The following is an 18,710-nucleotide window of genomic DNA, read 5'->3' on the forward strand; positions in this document are numbered from 1 at the left end:
TATCCCTACTAAGAAAAGATATGTATATATATAAATATATATATATATATATATATATATATTTTTGGGCTCAAGCCATGTCGTCCTGATGGAAGTTCCTATAGGGTAGCTTCCTAGGGTATATTACAACTACGGCGATATTCCCAGAGAATTTACCTTAAGGTACCAGAATTCTAACTCCTGGAGCGAGTATCCCTCGTGAAAGGGATATCGCGACATATCAGAGGACGTATTCTAGACACGTCACATGGCAATCTACTACCTAAATAGAGATTCGTCTCGTAGGAGGGAGATTGACGAGATACGAATTCGGGAAGAAAAAAGGGGGGAGCCGCTCCCAAGGCCTCCCAATCCCCCGATTCGTATGCGTGCCTGGCGCCAATCCTGGCGCCATCTGTATTCCTTTTTGCGTAGCTTAACAACTCGGTGTTTTTTCCTGTTTTTCTCGCAAATCTTGGATTTATTCAACTTTTCATGGCTTCTCCGTCTTCGTTGGCCTCGGATAAGTTGAGTATAGTGTCTGTTATGTATAAATGTAGGCTCTTGGTAAAATTTTGAGTGATTAATAGGATTAATCTTTGATACAAGAGCCGTAGCCTACCAGAGGTGTCCTGGACACTGTCACTCGCTAGGTATAAATTAGTTAGTCAGAGTGACATTCCTGGTTGTTTTGCTTAATAAATTTTAGCTATTTAGCTTTACATAGGATTTCCTTTCGTGCTTAGTATTATTTGGCGAAGTATTCGCCATTCTGGCCTACGCTAGGCCATGTAGCCTAGTCGTTTGGTCCTAGTACTTAATGCATGATTTTGGTTTTTCCGAGTGTAATTAAAAGTTTATTAAAGCTTTAGGCTATATTTTATACATTTTAGACTGTGTGGAATATTTCCAAGATTGTATACGTGAGAGTTTCGGTGAATTAGGTAATCGATTCTCTTGGTGCCTAGGTTAATTGCTTATGGAGCCTTAGTATACTTTATTATTCTCCCCGGTTGCTTTCTTTTCTTCGGAGAAGGTATGCAATCCCTTTCCCTCTGTTTAAGCCTTGGGCTTATCCCTAAGTGGTTTTTTCCGAATTTATTTTCGATAAAACTATACTAGGGTGTTACTGTACCTTCCTGTTCCAGCAGAGTCTGGTTCAAAGAGGGACAGAACAACAGAGTTTTTTAGTCTGAGTCCGTGTTGTCTGGCTTGGGGCAGAGTTCCCCTCGCTGACCTAACACTTATAAAGGGAGCTTAGCTCCCTTAGGTCACTATCGAAGGTTTCTGTAGTATGATTCCTCCTTTTGTGATCGACCAGACTAAGTCCTGTTGCTGTTCTTGGGGAGGATAAAATCTTCCCTTGGGAATAGCAACGCCTTCCTTGCTTTGGTGCTTTGGGAAGCTGGCAAGTATTGCTGGCCCTTTCCCTTAGATCTCCCTTAGGCTAAGACAGAGTTCTTGGCTGCGGGTGATCTGTCACTAAAGCAAGGTTGGCAGGAACCTTTTGTCCCTTCCCCCTCTATCTCCGTAATGGCCTTGCCATTACTGTACTGTACCTTGCCGGCCGGCAGAGCTGGCTGGCAGGGGTATTACTGTACTGTACGTCATTCTACTTCTGGACCTAGTATAGGTTGGGATATGGAATTGACTAAGGCCATTGCCGGCCGGCTGAGATGCTGGCCGGCAAGGGTCTTATGTTTTCGAGTGCTGCCCGGACCTCTCTTGGTCCCTCATCCATGCCTGCCGACAGAGCCGGACGGCATTGGTCAAGGAAGCCTGAATTAAGTTTCTCCCCTTCCTTATATGCACTCTTTCGGTTGCCGGGCTTGGGGGGTCGTGTACACTCTTATCCCGGCATCCATTCTATTTTCTTCTAGTGCTGTACCTGTCCCAGCAGCCGGCCTATGAGGCCGGCAGCCGGGCAGGGGTAGTCTTCTGGTTCTTTTGCTGCCGGCTGGCATCGGTCTTGTACCTTTGCCGGCCGGCTTATGTCAGTCCTTGTCTGCCGGTCACCAAGAGTGTGGCCGGCAGCTGGGTACTACCTTGTGTAGTTGCTGGCCGGCAATCATTGCCGGCCAACACTGGCTGTTGCTGGCCGGCAGCTGCTGCCGCCGGCACAGGCATTTGAACCAGAGGGCTGCCGCCCTATAGCTGTTAAGTAGTATACTTTAAAGCTAATTGTGGTGTGTGCCGGCCGGCAAAGGCAGGCCGGCACACATCCTCCTATACTGTACTAGTATTCTTCTGTATAGCATATACAGTAAGAAGAAAACTATAGTAAAAGTTTAGGTACAGCACTGTATCTTCTAACACTATTGTGTTTTCTTACACAGCCCTTTGCTGTTGCCCTCAGACAGGAAGCAGAGTTCTTCCCCGTCTATTATCCAGGATTTTAAAATCATTGCCTAGGTGTGAGCTCCACCTGTTTCCTATGGAAACCTTGCATTGGTTACTCTAGTAGAGATAAACCAATTTTTTGATTTTATTATCTGGAAGGCTGCAACAATGGGTTGTGAGGGAAACACAAGTGTGTGTCTTTCATTTATGAATTGTTATGCTATACTATGCATATCCAGTGATACATAGTTCACTTGATACTCATGGAAATTTCTTCTCTTTACAGAAGGACACTCCGAAGTGGGGAAGTGCTTTCTGCAATGTCAGCAGCAAGAACCTCTGCGGACATGAGTTTTGTAGGAGACACGCAGCATACGCTGTCTCCAAGGATGATCTCCGGTATTGGGACCCTCAGGTATGTACTGTGTGCACTAACCTGATTAATGAGACATTTAAATAGCTAGGAAGAAGCTTCGTACCTGGGTAAGGGGCTTCCAAAAGTACACTTCTGGCCCTTATCTTCCAAGTGAGAAGATGAGGGCGTATCTTTTCCCTAAGGCATCAGCTGAGGCAGTGATTCCCCAGCCTCAAGAGGAGATCCCCTATGTTCAGATCCAGGTGGATGCTGAAGTCGCGGTCGCGATGCAAGACATCTAGCTAAATGACAGGATATCTGATGTGGACGGGTGTCAGGAGGAAGACCTCCTTGCAGAAGCCCAGGATGAAGTTCAAGTCCCTCTACATCGGCCGGTCTCCCAGTAGAGCTGGGACAGGCCCTCTCTTCTATTGTTGGAATGATCCAACAAATGCAGAAGGAGAATCAGGAGAAGGCGGCTGCAATGGAACTGCGAATGCAGTGCCTTGCAGAATCACATGGGCCCCAGAAAAGCTCAATGTGAAAGACCTTCCTTTGTGCTCGGATGCTAACCCATGGAGGTATGCTGAGCACATGTCGATGACGACTGGAAAGATCGTCATCTCGGATATGCTGGGCTCAGTTCCCCTGGAGGGTGGAATTCTGGCCCAGCAAGGCACCATATCCGGACTGTTATGTCCGGCTGAGGAAGGAACCAGCTTCAAAGGAGGAGGCAGAGCCGAAGGAGGTCATAGTGATGACCATGCTAAGGCTCAAGCTCTACTTTCATCTTCGATGAAAGAGAGGGGCTTCTCTAACTCAAAGGTAGCTGCATTGAATAGGAAGCTCCCTTCCTTTGTGTCCTCGCCTACTAGAGCCTTCCCCCTTTTTACAGAAAGGGTTTCTGGCTGTACTAAAAGCAATCGAGGCCGGCAAGTCTTGCCTCTCCCTAGAGGAGTGTAAACCCTTGTCGCTGGCCCTGCCTATGGACCACAAAGATTGGAAGGATGTCCATCTTACGTTCTAAGTGGAAAGTTGGAGGCTGATATTGCCGGACGTCAGTTCGGCAAGGACCCCCCTAAGCTGTCTGACTTTCTTTTGCGAAGTGAGCTCGATACAAAAGAAAGACTGACTGCCTCAATGTCTCTTCAGACTACTCTCGAGACGATGGCAAGTGACCCTAAGGTCCATGAAATGTTCATGGTAGTGGCCAAGCCTCATCTGGCCACAGTGACGAAGGACCTTTATGGCTTCGTCAAGGCAAGGAGAGCTGGTAGGGAGTTCGTGTTTACCTCGGCTACAGTGAGGCACGAGCTAAAGAAACTAATCTCCTCCAACATTTGGGGAAAAGACCTTTTTCCCTACCGACTTGGTCAAAGAAGTTTTTGATAAAGCCACCTTGGAGAATAGAAACCTTCTCCAGAAGTGGGACCTGGCTATCAAAAGAAAGTCTTCCCCGGATGAGGGTCCTCAACCAAAGAGGAAGACTATGAGGACTAGGCTACCGTCTCGGCCAGCCAAGCCTCTTAGACAGCAACAGCAACTGCAATTGCCATTGCCCCCAGTGCCCCAGATCGTGGCACAAACCCCGACCACCTTTCAGTGGGTACCCCAGGCCGTGTCGACACAGTCCACGGCATTCACCCCAGCGTTCGAAGGGCAGTCTACTTCCTTCCGAGCAAAGCCTAGAGGAGCAGCCAGAGGCTCGTCTAGACGCCCCTCAAGGGGAAGGGGATTCAGGGGTGGTCGTGGTCAGGAAGGCAAGACCTCAGGACAGCAGTCCAAGTGAGGTGATACCGGTAGGAGGGAGACTTCTGAAATTTCGGGATCGGTGGACCTTCGATCCCTGGGCCCACAGCCTACTCAAGAATGGATTGGGCGGGAGCTGGTACAGCACTCCACCCCCGTACCTTCGGTTTTTTCCAACACTCCACCCCCGTTATGGAGGAGTACGTTCAAGAACGGTTGGAGAAAAAGGGTGAAGCCCATCAATTTCTAAGGGAGGCTGTTTTGTGTTCCCAAGAAAGACTCGGAAAAGCTCAGAGTCATTCTGGACTTGTCGCCACTTAACAAGTTCATAGTGAATTACAAATTCAAAATGCTAACACTGCAACACATAAGGACCTTACTGCCCAAGAGGGCATATTCCGTCTCTATAGACTTGTCAGATGCCTACTGGCACATTCCAATTAGCCATCGACTCTCCCCCTACCTAGGGTTCAGGCTACAGCGAAGACTACACGCCTTCGGAGCCATGCCATTCGGGCTAAACATAGCCCCAAGGATTTTTACGAAGCTTGCGAGCGTAGCTCTCAAACAATTTCGCCTAAAGGGAATTCAGGTAGTAGCCTACCTGGACGACTGGTTGGTGTGGGCAGCATCCGAGACAGAATGCTTGCAAGCTTCCAGTCAGTGATCCAGTTCCTAGAGTACCTAGGCTTCAAGATCAACAGAAAAAGTCTCGACTTTCTCCATCTCAAAAGTTCCAGTGGCTAAGATCCACTGGGACCTTTTGTCACACCGTTTCTCCACCCCAGCGAAGAAAAGGAAGGAGATAGCGGGTTCTGTCAAGAGACTTCAAGATTCCGAAAGGATATCAAGACACGAGCAGGAGAGAGTACTGCGCTCTCTCCAGTTTGCTTCGGTGACAGACCCAGTGCTAAGAGCACAGCTAAAGGATGCAATCGGAGTTTGGAGAAGTTATGCATCAAACGCGTGAAGAGATCTGAGAAGACCAGCCGCTTCGGCTAAGTACTCTTCTCAGGCCTTGGTCCCAAGCCAGACATCTAAAGAAGTCAGGTTCTTCTTCAGCCACCTCCCCCGTCGGTGACGATTCACTCAGACGCCTCAAAGGAGGGATGGGGAGGTCACTCTCATCGGAAAAAAGTCCAGGGGACTTGGTCCAGGCTATTCAAGACCTTTCTCATAAAACTTTCTAGAAGCTAGGGCAGTGCTCCTTACCTTAAAGAAAGTCTCCCCGTGTCATTCGTTCCACAGAAAGTGGTAATAGACAGCGAGGTAGTTGTAAGATACTTGAATCGACAAGGATCGAGGTCACCACCTCTCAACCAGGTGATGTTGGCCGTCTTCCGATTGGCGGAAAAGAAGAAGTGGTACCTGTTGGCAGTTCACCTTCAAGGAGTCCGCAATGTGACAGCGGACGCTCTATCCAGGTTCACACCGATAGAGTCGGAATGGTCCTTAGACGCAGGATCATTCTCCTTCATTCTGAATCAGTCCCAGAACTGCAGATAGACCTCTTTGCGACGAAAGACAACAAGAAGTTGCCCCTGTACGTGCCCCGTACGAGGACCCCTTAGCGGAAGCAGTGGACGCGATGTCCCTCGACTGGAACAGATGGTCCAAGATTTATCTGTTCCCTCCTCACAACCTTCTGTTGAGGGTCCTCAACAAACTGAGATCCTTCAAAGGGTAGCGGCAATAGTGGCCCACAAGTGGCCGAACAGCGTGTGGTTCCTCCTGGCATTGGAACTGTAGCTGAAGTTTGTACCACTACCAGATCCAGTTCTGACCCAGCGAGTCCAGAAGTCAACTGTCTGCGCTTCATTACAGAAAACCCGGACCCTGCAGGTCATGATTTTCTCTCCCTAGCGGTGAGAAAGCGTTTCGGGATTTCGAAAGCCAGTATAGACTTCCTTGAGGAATATAAATGCAAATCTACTAGAAGGCAATATGAGTCATCTTGGAGAAAATGGGTGGCCTTTTGTCAAGGCGAAGATTCCGCAGGAGATCTTGACAGACTTCTGCTTATCTTTTTTCCCCACCTCCATGGTCAAGGGTTGGCAGCGAACACGATTTCAGCGTGTAAGTCTGCTTTGACAAGACCCATTCTATATGCCTTCCAGGTCGACCTAGGTAACGAGATCTTTAATAAAGTCCCGAAAGCCTGTGCTAGGCTCAGACCTTCAGCACCTCCAAAGCCCATTTCATGGTCTTTAGACAAGTTCTTCATTTCGCTTCTCTGTTGAGCAATGAAGAATGTGCGTTAAAGGATTTGACACAAAAAGTTATTTTCCTAATTTGCACTCGCGTCCGGGGCCAGGGTTAGTGAAATTGTAGCCTCTCGAGAGAGGCAGGTTGTGTTCAGTTCCTGGATGGGGAAGAACTGAACCTGTTTCCGGATCCTACGTTTCTCGCCAAGAATGAGTTACCCACCAACAGGTGGGGTCCCTGGAGAATCTGCCCTCTGAAAGAAGATGCATCTCTATGTCCAGTAGAATGCCTAAAGGTCTATCTTCATAGAACTTCAGACTTCAAGGGTGGTCAACTATTCAGGGGAGAAACATCAGGCTCAAATTTATCTCTGAATCAACTCAGAGCAAAAATCACATATTTTATTCGCAGAGCGGATCCTGACAATACACCCGCAGGTCACGATCCGAGGAAAGTTGCCTCATTCTTAAATTTCTTTAATTGCATGGATTTTGAACATCTCCGTTCATACACTGGCTGGAAGTCTTCCAGAGTGTTCTTTCGCCACTATGCGAAGCAAGTAGAGGAACTAAAAGAGATCTGTGGTAGCAGTGGGTCGCGGTGTTAACCCTACTGTTTAACTCTGCGAGGAACAGTGGTCTTAATTGGGACGATTAATTCCAGGGTGAGTGTGTAGTTACATACTGTACTACAAACTAAGTGAGGGCACTGTGTTGCCCATCCAGACTGTTCCACTTCCGAAGGTGAACCTAGCATAAGTGCAGACATGTGTGCCGAGCGTTTCTAACGCTAATGTCATTGATTTGTAATACAGGCTTTTATGACTTTGATACCTCGGTATCTTAAAAGTGGCATCTAATGTTTTTCTTTCAGACAAACAAGCCCTGTTTACTATCATACTTATGCTTAAAGTTTTGGGTTATCCTCTTCTTATATATATATATGTATAATTGTGGTTAACCTGTCTGTTTATTGTCTGTCAATAAGCTTGTTCTTGAGAACCTTGCGTCTCCTTCACCTGTGTCAATTTATTGGTATAATTGAGCATTCATTCTATGTACCTTATCTGGGATAATTCTAATAGAATTGTTCCTTTATGCAAGCTATGTTGCATTGGTTTTCCTCCTATGCGGATATAAAACCTTTGGCCAATACAAGTATTGTGCGGAAAACTGGTCGATATTTCATATTGACGCAGTGGTCCTTTACAAACTATGCTTTACTTAATATAGGGCGAGACCACTATATTAGCTTGCCTGATATTCATACATAGATATATGTACTCTTCGAGACTTTCCAGAGTCTAGTAGGACTCTTCCCTGTAGGGGGCAGGAAGCTCTAACATAGTTTATAGTTAGTTGAAAAGATGTATAACGGTAACATCTTAGGTCTCTAGGTCTAGTCGACCGGGAATAAATATCTCCGGGGAGTACGGCACGTTCTGAGAATCCACAGATACAGTAATGCTCTGGTACACTTCCATCAGGACGACATGGCTTGAGCCCAAAAAACGGATTTTGAGCGAAGCGAAAAATCTATTTTTGGGTGAGATAGCCATGTCGTCCTGATGGACCCGCCCTTGCCTTTCTAAGAAAGGGCTGTAGGACCCCTCCCTACATACAGTATCTGTAGCACCTCGTGTACGCTACAAGGAATACAGATGGCGCCAGGATTGGCGCCAGGCACGCATACGAATCGGGGGATTGGGAGGCCTTGGGAGCGGCTCCCCCCTTTTTTCTTCCCGAATTCGTATCTCGTCAATCTCCCTCCTACGAGACGAATCTCTATTTAGGTAGTAGATTGCCATGTGACGTGTCTAGAATACGTCCTCTGATATGTCGCGATATCCCTTTCACGAGGGATACTCGCTCCAGGAGTTAGAATTCTGGTACCTTAAGGTAAATTCTCTGGGAATATCGCCGTAGTTGTAATATACCCTAGGAAGCTACCCTATAGGAACTTCCATCAGGACGACATGGCTATCTCACCCAAAAATAGATTTTTCGCTTCGCTCAAAATCCGTTATATATATATATATATATATATATATATATATATATATATATACATATATATATATATATATATATATATATATATATATATATATATATTTATATGTACATATACATATATATACATATATATATATATCTATATATAAATTTATATATATATATATATATATATATATATATATATATATATATATATATATATATATATATATATATATATATATATATATATATATATATATATATATATATATATATATATATATATATATATACATAATATAATATACGAACTAATCATGGAGTCATATTCGTATATTTACACTTGACCGTGAAACACTACGGCCGAAAGTTAAAAAAAAAAATCATTGTTTTGGATATGCCCATTCACAAATACACATGAACAAATCATGCCTGAGGCTTATGTCCTGCAGTGGACTAGAAACGGCTGCATTGTTGGTTGTGGTATATAGGTGGATATATACATATATGTTTATATCATCATTAAAGTTTTCCGTAAAAGTTTTTATTTTATTTTATTCTTTATAGTTTATATATGACATATCTGTTTTTGACGTTGTTAGTTTATATAAGACATACCTGTTTTGACGCTGTTACTGTTTTTAGAATGATATATTGTTAATTTATTCTCATCATTTATTGATTTCCTTATTTCCTTTCCTCACTGGGATATTTTTCCCTTTTGGAGCCCTTGGGCTTATAGCATCTTGCTTTTCCAACTAGGGTTGCAGCTTGGCTAGTAATAATAATAATAATAATAATAATAATTGTCATGAATGTTACATAAACTGTACATAAAAAGGCGGATAGCAGTCTTAAGAAGTTAAGATGTATGCTTGAAATTATTTCTCCTAATTTGGGTAAAGTAATAACAGAGAGCTCACAGTGCTGATTTAAGGCAATATTAGATGGTGTGACGGTGCCGAGAGAGGGTTGTGAACTCAAAGGCAGGAAGCAATCAACTGAGTTGTTTATTAAGGAACACTCTCCTTTATATACAAAACCTCAAGGCAACGGGACATAACCTGTTCGAGAGACAGACAATGTTACAGAGCAAAACCGGAGACATGATAATTCAGGTTCTTTTTAGTGCGAGGGAAGAGCGCAGATACAAGCATAATATATACAAAATAATCATGTACAATTGTGTGACACACGGTTGGTACATGGCTCCCACCCTAAAAATGACATACTGTACATGTTAAATAGGGCGCCCTGATCTAGAGAGGCAGAAGATAAGCAGGTTTTAGACGATCAATGGAGACCCAGTCTTCTTTGCCCCGAATGTTTAGGAGGAATGCTTTCGGACTGCGTCGGATCACAAGGAAAGGGCCCGTGTAAGGGGGCGTTAGTGGTGGCTTGCTGGTGTCGTTGCAGAGTGCAAGTCCGTTGGTATGTGATGCTTCGCTGGGGGATTGTAAGTCTGGCGGCACGGAGTAAATTTTCCCACGACGTGACGTATGCGCTGGAGATCGTCGGAGGAGGTTGTAGAAGGAAAAAATTCGGCAGGGACGACCAACGGGTCGCCATACACCATTTCAGCTGCCGAGACGTCGAGGGCGTCCTTAGGAGTGGTCCTTAGTCCCAGGAGGACCCAGAGAAGCTGAGTAAACCAGTTGCAATCCTTGCAGCGGGACATCAAAGCTGCTTTGAGGGTGCGATGAAAACGTTCAACCATTCCATTGGCAGCGGGGTTGTAGGCCGTTGTCTAATGTAGGGTGATGCCCAGGAGATTCGCTAATGACGTCCACAATTGAGAGGTGAAAGTGGTTCCCCTGTCAGAAGTAATATGCTCAGGGATACCGAATCATGAAATCCATCCAGAGAGTAGGGCAGATGTACATGAGGAGGACGTTGCAGTTTCCATGGGAATGGCTTCAGGCCAACGAGTGGAGCAGTCGATGACGGTAAACAGGTAACGATGTCCTTGTGATGTGGGTAGGGGGCCTACAACGTCGACGTGAATGTGTGCGAAACGACGCTGAGGTTGAGGAAAGGTGCCCACTCCTGAATCCGTGTGTCGATGTACTTTGGAAGTTTGGCAAGAAGTACAGGCGCGGACCCAATCCTTAGCATCCTTAGAAATGCCGTGCCAAATGAACTTTGCCTTCAGCAGCTGTGCAGTAGAACGGCACGAGGGATGTGAAAGGCCGTGAATGAAATCAAACACCTGTCGGCGCATGGGAGCAGGAATCCAAGGTCGCGGTCTACCAGTACTGACGTCACAAAGGAGGGTGGTGTTGGAGTCTTCGAGGGGAAAGTCTTCCTAACGGAGGGACGTGCAGGATGTCCTACAAGCTTGATACTCTGGATCCTGTCGTTGGGCTTCAGCCAGGGCGTTGTAATCCAATCCCAGTTGAACGACAGCCAACGTGTTTCTTGACAGGGCATCGGCAACAGGATTCATTTTTCCAGGGACGTATTGGAGGGTGCAATTGTATTCAGCCACGGCGGAGAAATGTCGGCGTTGATGGGCGGACCAGGCGTCAGACTGTCGAGTGAAGGCGTGCAACAGAGGCATGTGGTCTGTGCGAATGATGAAGGGCGTACCTTCTAAGAAATGGCGAAAGTGACGGACAGCCAAGTGCACCGCCAGCAATTCTCGATCGAAGGTAGAATAACCCGATTCTGCCTTGGACAGTTTTCTGCTGAAGAAGGCCAATGGGCGGGGCGAGCCTTTGACCACCTGCTCGAGTACAGCACCAATAGCGACGTCGCTGGCATCGGTGGAGAGAAGGAGAGGGGCGTGTGGGATAGGAAAAGTGAGAGCCGCAGCAGTTGATAGGGCCTTCTTTGCATTGCAGAAGGCTGCTTCTTGAAGGAGACCCCACCTCAGGTCCTTCGGCTTTCCCTTGAGGGAGGCGTAGAGGGGAGCAAGAGTGGCAGCAATGGCTGGCAGAAAACGGTGATAATAGTTGATCATGCCCAAGAATTCCTGCAGAGCTTCGAAGGTCGAGGGCACGGGGAAGTTCTGAACGGCTGCTACCTTCTCAGGGAGGGGGTGGACACCTTCAGGAGTGATGCGGTGCCCTAAGGACGACACTTCGTTGGCGCCAAAGGTACACTTGTCGTACCAGACTACAATGCCGTTTTGTTGCAGGCGGTCGAGCACGATGCGCAGGTGACGGAGGTGTTCCTCTTTTGAGGAGGAGAACACAAGTATGTCGTCCACATAACATACACAGAAAGGGAGGTCCCCTAAGATGCCATCCATGAGACGTTGAAACGTGGCCCCAGCATTACGAAGGCCAAAACAGGAGTAATTGAGGGTGTATATACCAAACGGAGTGGTGATGGTAGTCTCGGGGATGCCTTCTGGGTTCATAGGCATCTGATAATACCCCTTCAGGAGATCGAGCGTAGAGAAAACCTTTGCGTTGTGCAGGTAGGAGGTCACGTCGGCAAAGTTTGGGAGGGGGTAGTGATCCGGTTCTGTTTGCATGTTCAGGCGCCTGTAATCCCCGCACGGACGGAGGGAGCCGTCTTTCTTCAGAACGATGTGTAAGGGTGACGACCATGGGCTGGAGCCCTTTTGGCAAAGGCCCATTACCTACATTTGGGCGAACGTCTGTTTGGCGGCTGCCAATCATTCTGGTGCCAGACGTCTGAATTTTGCGAAGACTGGGGGTCCCGTCGTCTTGATATGGTGATAAATACTGTGCTTGGCAGGAACCGTGGGCGTTTGGCGAAGTTCTGGACGGAAAACTTCCGGGTACGACGTGAGGAGGTGGGCGTAGGCATCCATGGGTGTGCTAATGTGGAGAGCGAGGTTAGAGGAGGCGGGTTGAAGAGGTGTCGACAAGTACGAATCTGCGTTGACCAATCGTCGGTGGGCGACGTCGACCAGAAGGTGGAAATGAGAGAGGAAATCCGCACCGAGGATTGGCATGGTGACGTCAGCAACGAGAAACTTCCAATTGAATTTACCGTTTCCGAACGATAATGTGAGGTTCTCGTAACCGTAGGTGGGTATCGCAGATCTGTTGGCAGCTACCAAGCGGACGTCGGCAGATATAGACAGACTACGTCGTGTCTTGAAGAGTTTCCTTGGCAAAAGAGAACGACAAGCACCCGTGTCTACCAAAAATCGCACGCCCGTTCCTGCATCCTGTAAAAAGAAAAGATTAGAAACACGGGAGGCCACCGTCACGAGCGATGGCCTACTTACACGTTTTTTGGCCACTGACAATCCTCGGCACATTTCTTCGCAGTTGCCCCGAATCTGAAATGGTAGTAGCAAAACTGCAGCGGATGGGAGGTAGTAAGTGGCTGTAGAAGTCGTTTGTTGGGGCGCGAGCGATTGGTGGGTGGTGGGCGGCTTTGTCTCTGCTTCGGCACGTCACGGTGTGGGCGTGTATGTCCTACGGCATTCATGTCAGCTTCAGTTGACGTTGAATAGGCTTCCTCTTTGTCAGGGGTGGAGGCGTTGATGGAGGTCTTGAAGTGGCTGTCCATAAGGGCGTCGGCTTTGGTCATCAAGTCCTTTATGGGTAAACTATCGACATCGGGTATGGCAGCGCGTATAGGTCCGGGTAAACGGCGTATCCAAAGGGCCAAAGGGCACGAAGTAGGTTCACCTCACGAGGAGAGCCGTCTGCGGCAGGTTGAAGGCGAGCGATACTGGTCATTTCCCTGAGGGCAAGCGAAGCCCTTTGGTCCCCCAACGGTTGTTGCGAGAGCTGAAAAAGCTTTGCTACACGGGCGGCTGGCGACGGCGAGTACTGCTGCAGAAGGTATGTTTTGAGGGCGTCATACGCTATTGGCGTGTCTCCTTGTTCACAAAGCCAGTCGGATATTTCCGGGAAGGTGTCCTCGGGTATCGCCGCGAGAACATAATCTGCTTTGGTGGTTGAGCGAGTCACGCCGTTGATGCGAAACTGGACTTCTGCACGCTGAAACCAAGCAAATGCCTCTCCGCTGGCGAACGGTGAAAGTTTCAATGGGGCGGCCGCAGCGCCAACTACTGTAGTAGAGCCCGTCATAGTACCAACGATGGAGGGCGAGGGAGGTGGGGATGGAAGGCAGTGGGAGCGAGTCGACTTCCGGGGTCACCAATGTGACGGTGCCGAGAGAGGGTTGTGAACTCAAAGGCAGGAAGCAATCAACTGAGTTGTTTATTAAGGAATACTCTCCTTTATATACAAAACCTCAAGGCAACAGGACATAACCTGTTCGAGAGACAGACAATGTTACAGAGCAAAACCGGAGACATGATCATTCAGGTTCTTTTTAGTGCGAGGGAAGAGCGCAGATACAAGTATAATATATACAAAATAATTATGTACAATTGTGTGACACACGGTTGGTACAATGGTTTACACTTTCTAAATTTTGGAGAAACCAAAGATAAAAATATTCCGTATGAAAAACCTTACGACTCTAGAAAAAGTTACCATATCAAACTCAAGTGAGAAATATAACCACATTGAATATAGAAAATGGGAGTTACGATATTAAATTTAGGGTATGTGAGTGTGGTTCCAATATTGGATATTCAGATAAGTAATCTTACCGTACTAACTTTAGAAAAAGTAAAATAAGTTATCCAATTGACTGAGGTGGCATGAGAAAGCTTTCTAAATTGACTTAGGGACGTAATATGAGGTATATTTTCCTATTTTTTTTTCTTTAATAGAATCTGAATCCTCGGTGTCATTATCTACATTGTTTATTTTCCCTGTTGAAGCCCTTGGGCTTATAGCATCCTGCTTTTCCAACTAGGGTTGTAGCTTAGCATTTAATAATAATAATAATAATAATAATAATAATAATAATAATAATAATAATAATAAGCATAACAATAATAATAATAACAACAACAACAACAACAACAATAATAATAATAATAATAATAATAATAATAACAACAACATCATCGTCGAATTCAGGACCTATATAAATAATGTCCATCTCAGTATAAAAACGTGCATATTGAATTTAACATTCATCAACATATTGCGGGATCATTATCAATTACAGACATTGATAATGGAATACAATGTAAGAATCACATACTGAATTACTTATACTAACACAGAATTTGCTTTCACGAAACAATCCTACAATTTTGGGTATTCGATTCAAAACATCGAATGAAACTTTAATATCGTAAAATTACCAATAGCGTAATCATTATGAGTGAAAAAATGAGTTATTACCTCACCCAACAAAGTTGGGAGGAGGTTATGTTTTATCCCCTGTTTGTGTGTTTGTTAGTTTGTGTGAATAGCTTCCTAGCCACAATTCTAATCGTAGAGAAATGAAACTTGCAGGGATAAACTGTTATGTAAAAAGCTCGAAATTACTAATTTTAGGTCAAGGTCAAAGGTCAAAGGTCACAGTCAAGCAAAATGTCCAATTCACGTAATCAGCCATAAGTTTGGACATCGTTGTTACAGAGACTTCTAACTTGGTTCATATTTGATTGTATGAAAATCCACGCCAATTAATACATGTTAAGGTCAAAGGTCAAGGTCAAGCAAAAGGTCGAGAAATAGCTGCTGCGGCGGAGGTCTACGCTCTATTGAGTGCCCCTTTTGTTGTCTATAAAAATGAATAAACACAAACTATATTTAGATCAAACTTTGTCTTTCGCTTTACCATTTGATGATACGATTGACTGATAGATTTGAAGATGCCAGAAAACCTCAGATCAATCAATCAATCAAACGTATCAAATGGTAAAGCGACTACAACTATGGTATCAATAATATCATTTCATAAGAATGATAATTAGAATTATAAACTATCAATATATAAGCATATATATATATATATATATATATATATATATATATATATAATATATATATATATATATATATATATATATATATATATATATATATATATATATATATATATATATATATATTATATAGTGTTATGTCAGCTAACAGCCACATGGCATCATATATAATTACAGACACGGGAATGGAAATGGTAATAAGTAACTAAAATGTGTTCAAAAAATCTCGAAATCTCACTGCACTTCCTTCTTCCATTTCTATTCCAATGGCTGTCTATATCTATCTATCTATCTATCTATCTATCTATATATATATATATATATATATATATATATATATATATATATATATATATATATATATATGTATATGTATATGTATATATATATATATATGTATATATATATATATATATATATATATATATATATATATATATATATGTATATACTGTATATATATATATATATATATATATATATATATATATATATATATATATATATATATATATATATATATATCCATTTCTGAGTAGGGATACCTTAACGTGGTGAGAGGGTTTGCGTATCGCCATGATCAGGAAAGCCCCCATACTAGGTTGGTTTGCTGGGAGCTATCAAACGAAAATTTCCCCCATCAATCCTCACTGGCCAGCGTGGTGGTGAAAACTGGCCAAACCCCATACATAAATACAAAACATGTCTGAGGCTTTTGTCCTGCAGGGGACTAGAAATGGTTGCATTCGTTGTTGTATATATACAGTATACATATATATACATACATTATATATACATATACATTTGTGTGTCCTTCAGTGTGAGTATGTATATGCATAACAATATAAGGAAAATATCCTACAAATCACTGTGTTTTTGGTCAAAAAGGTACAATGGACTAGAGTTCCGATTGACGTATAACAATATAACGCAAGTAAAATTATTATTATTATTATTATTATTATTATTATTATTATTATTATTATTATTATTAGCCAAGCTACAACCCTAGTTGGAAAAGCAAGATGCTATAATCCCAAGGGCTCCAACAGGGAAAAATACCCCAGTGAAGAAAGGAGACAAGGAAATAAACGATATAAGAAGTAATGAAAAATTAAGATAAAATATTTCAAAAAACACTAAGAACACTATTGACCTAAACATGAAAAACCATAAGTTATAGATCCAGAAAATAACAGAAACCGATTTGATCTACTGTATATACCATATTACAGGATGTACAGTGAGAACATCTCCTGACTGTTATATAATTTCGTAGACGAAAAACATCTTCCTGACGCCAGTCAAACCGATTTATTTTGCCGTGGCCTCTGCAAAGGTAAACAAGGAAATGGCTGCCAAATAGTTTCACTTCATCTGCTGTAGCTCAACGGCCGCGACAAACAAAATTGAGCCCTTCAATAGATTTTCACCCAAAGGGATCCTGACATCTTTACTGAAAATGCCAAACAGGCTGCGCAGGACCGCTGGCAGAAGCGGGGCTTGGAATAAGGAGGGGGGGGGGGGGGTGTACCTGCGGGGGGGGGGGTGTTTACGTAACTGGGGATAGAGGGAACTGGAGGTTTAAAGATGGTACATCTCTTAGTGCATTTCATTCTCTCTGATTACTCTGATCTCATATTTAAACATCCCCAGACTATATAGCACATGCACCAAAATATATATTTTTGTATACAAATATATAAATGTATGGACATGAGTCGTGGTATGACAATGAATCAATATCCAACAGAGTTTGTAGATTTGAGAAGCAATCCATCAGAATAATATTGGGAGTTATATGACAGGACAGGATTAGAAATGAAATTGTGCCATATGCGGATGAGATCTTGGTGAGGGGTAGATGGAGATGGTTTGAGTATGTTCTTCGCACTCCCCAGGAGAGATTAGTTCACCAAACTTTCAACTGCGCTCCACAAGGCACTAGAAGAGTAGGAAGACCTGGGCCTACATGATTAAGGACTATGAAACGTGAAGTAAGAGATGATGCATGGAGAAGCATTAATTTAAAAGCTCAAAATAGAAACGATTGGCGAAACCTAACCTAGGCCCTAGGCGTCAATGGGCGTAGGAGGAGATGATGATGATGATTACTAGACAAAAGTAAGGTGTATAGATAACGTAGTATCAGTGTACAGGTGTTGATCCAGACCAGCCAAATTAAAACTGAAGTAACTGGAATACATGTGACATATCACCTATTACTCTTTAGCTAGGGTAATCAGGTCTTCTAGGAGGAGGACACTCCAAAATCAAAAAATTGATTCTAGACTTGGGTTATGCCATAGCCACTACATCATCATCTTCCACTCTCGGGTGTACAATTCTCTTGCTTGAAGGATCAGCCAGGCACACTATTCTATTTGTTTCCTCATTTCCTTTCCTCACTGGACTATTTTCCCTGTTGAAGCCCTTAGGCTTATAGCATCTTGCTTTTCCAACTAGGGTTATAGCTTAGCAAGAGAAACTCATGTTTCTTACAGCTGTCGTAACATGTTTACCAAACTAAAATATATCAATAATAAACATTATTATTATATTTTAGTAAAAAATGTTTTACCTAAGGAGTTGTTGACAGCATCTTCAGATTTTACGTGGGATAATTACCTCATATTTTTCTTATTCAATGGATTTCACATATAAAAAAGATGACATAAATAGATAGTCCTGTCAACTTTATCACATTCCTCTGCCATGATGGTTGTCTTTTATATATATAGAATGTGGGAAAAACACCTACTACAGTAAAGCCAATGAGCGCCTCCAAGTAAGGTACATGAGAAGGATATAGAAGGAGGAAGAGTGTGAATAAAGAGTTTCTTAAATTAAATGGAGAAAGAGGAAGTGAATTAATTGAAAACAAAAGTTTAATGTTGGTGAAAATTAAGATAATTAACTAACCTTTTTTATAATTGCCAATCTAATCCACACACAAATATTACTACTACTATTAATTCTCCATATTATATTTGAACTGATCGATATAAGGCGGATGAAATAAAGCAAAAAATTTAATGTTGATGAGAATTAATTAGAAGATACTTAACTAACTTTCTTTATAATTGCCAATCTAATCCCCACATATATACTATTATTACTACTACTACTACTATTAATTCTGTATATAACTTTTAAATAGATCCGTATCAGAAATAATTTCCCCTTCAGGTGACGGCGCTGAACAACTTTGATTCTAGGGGAAGAGATATTTTCGAGGCCAGAAAACCGGCGGCCCAAGGAGATGGAAACACGTGAGACATCAGCACGTGATGGG

Source organism: Palaemon carinicauda, chromosome 30 (genome assembly GCF_036898095.1).
Source record: "Palaemon carinicauda isolate YSFRI2023 chromosome 30, ASM3689809v2, whole genome shotgun sequence".
Lineage (NCBI taxonomy): Eukaryota > Metazoa > Arthropoda > Malacostraca > Decapoda > Palaemonidae > Palaemon > Palaemon carinicauda.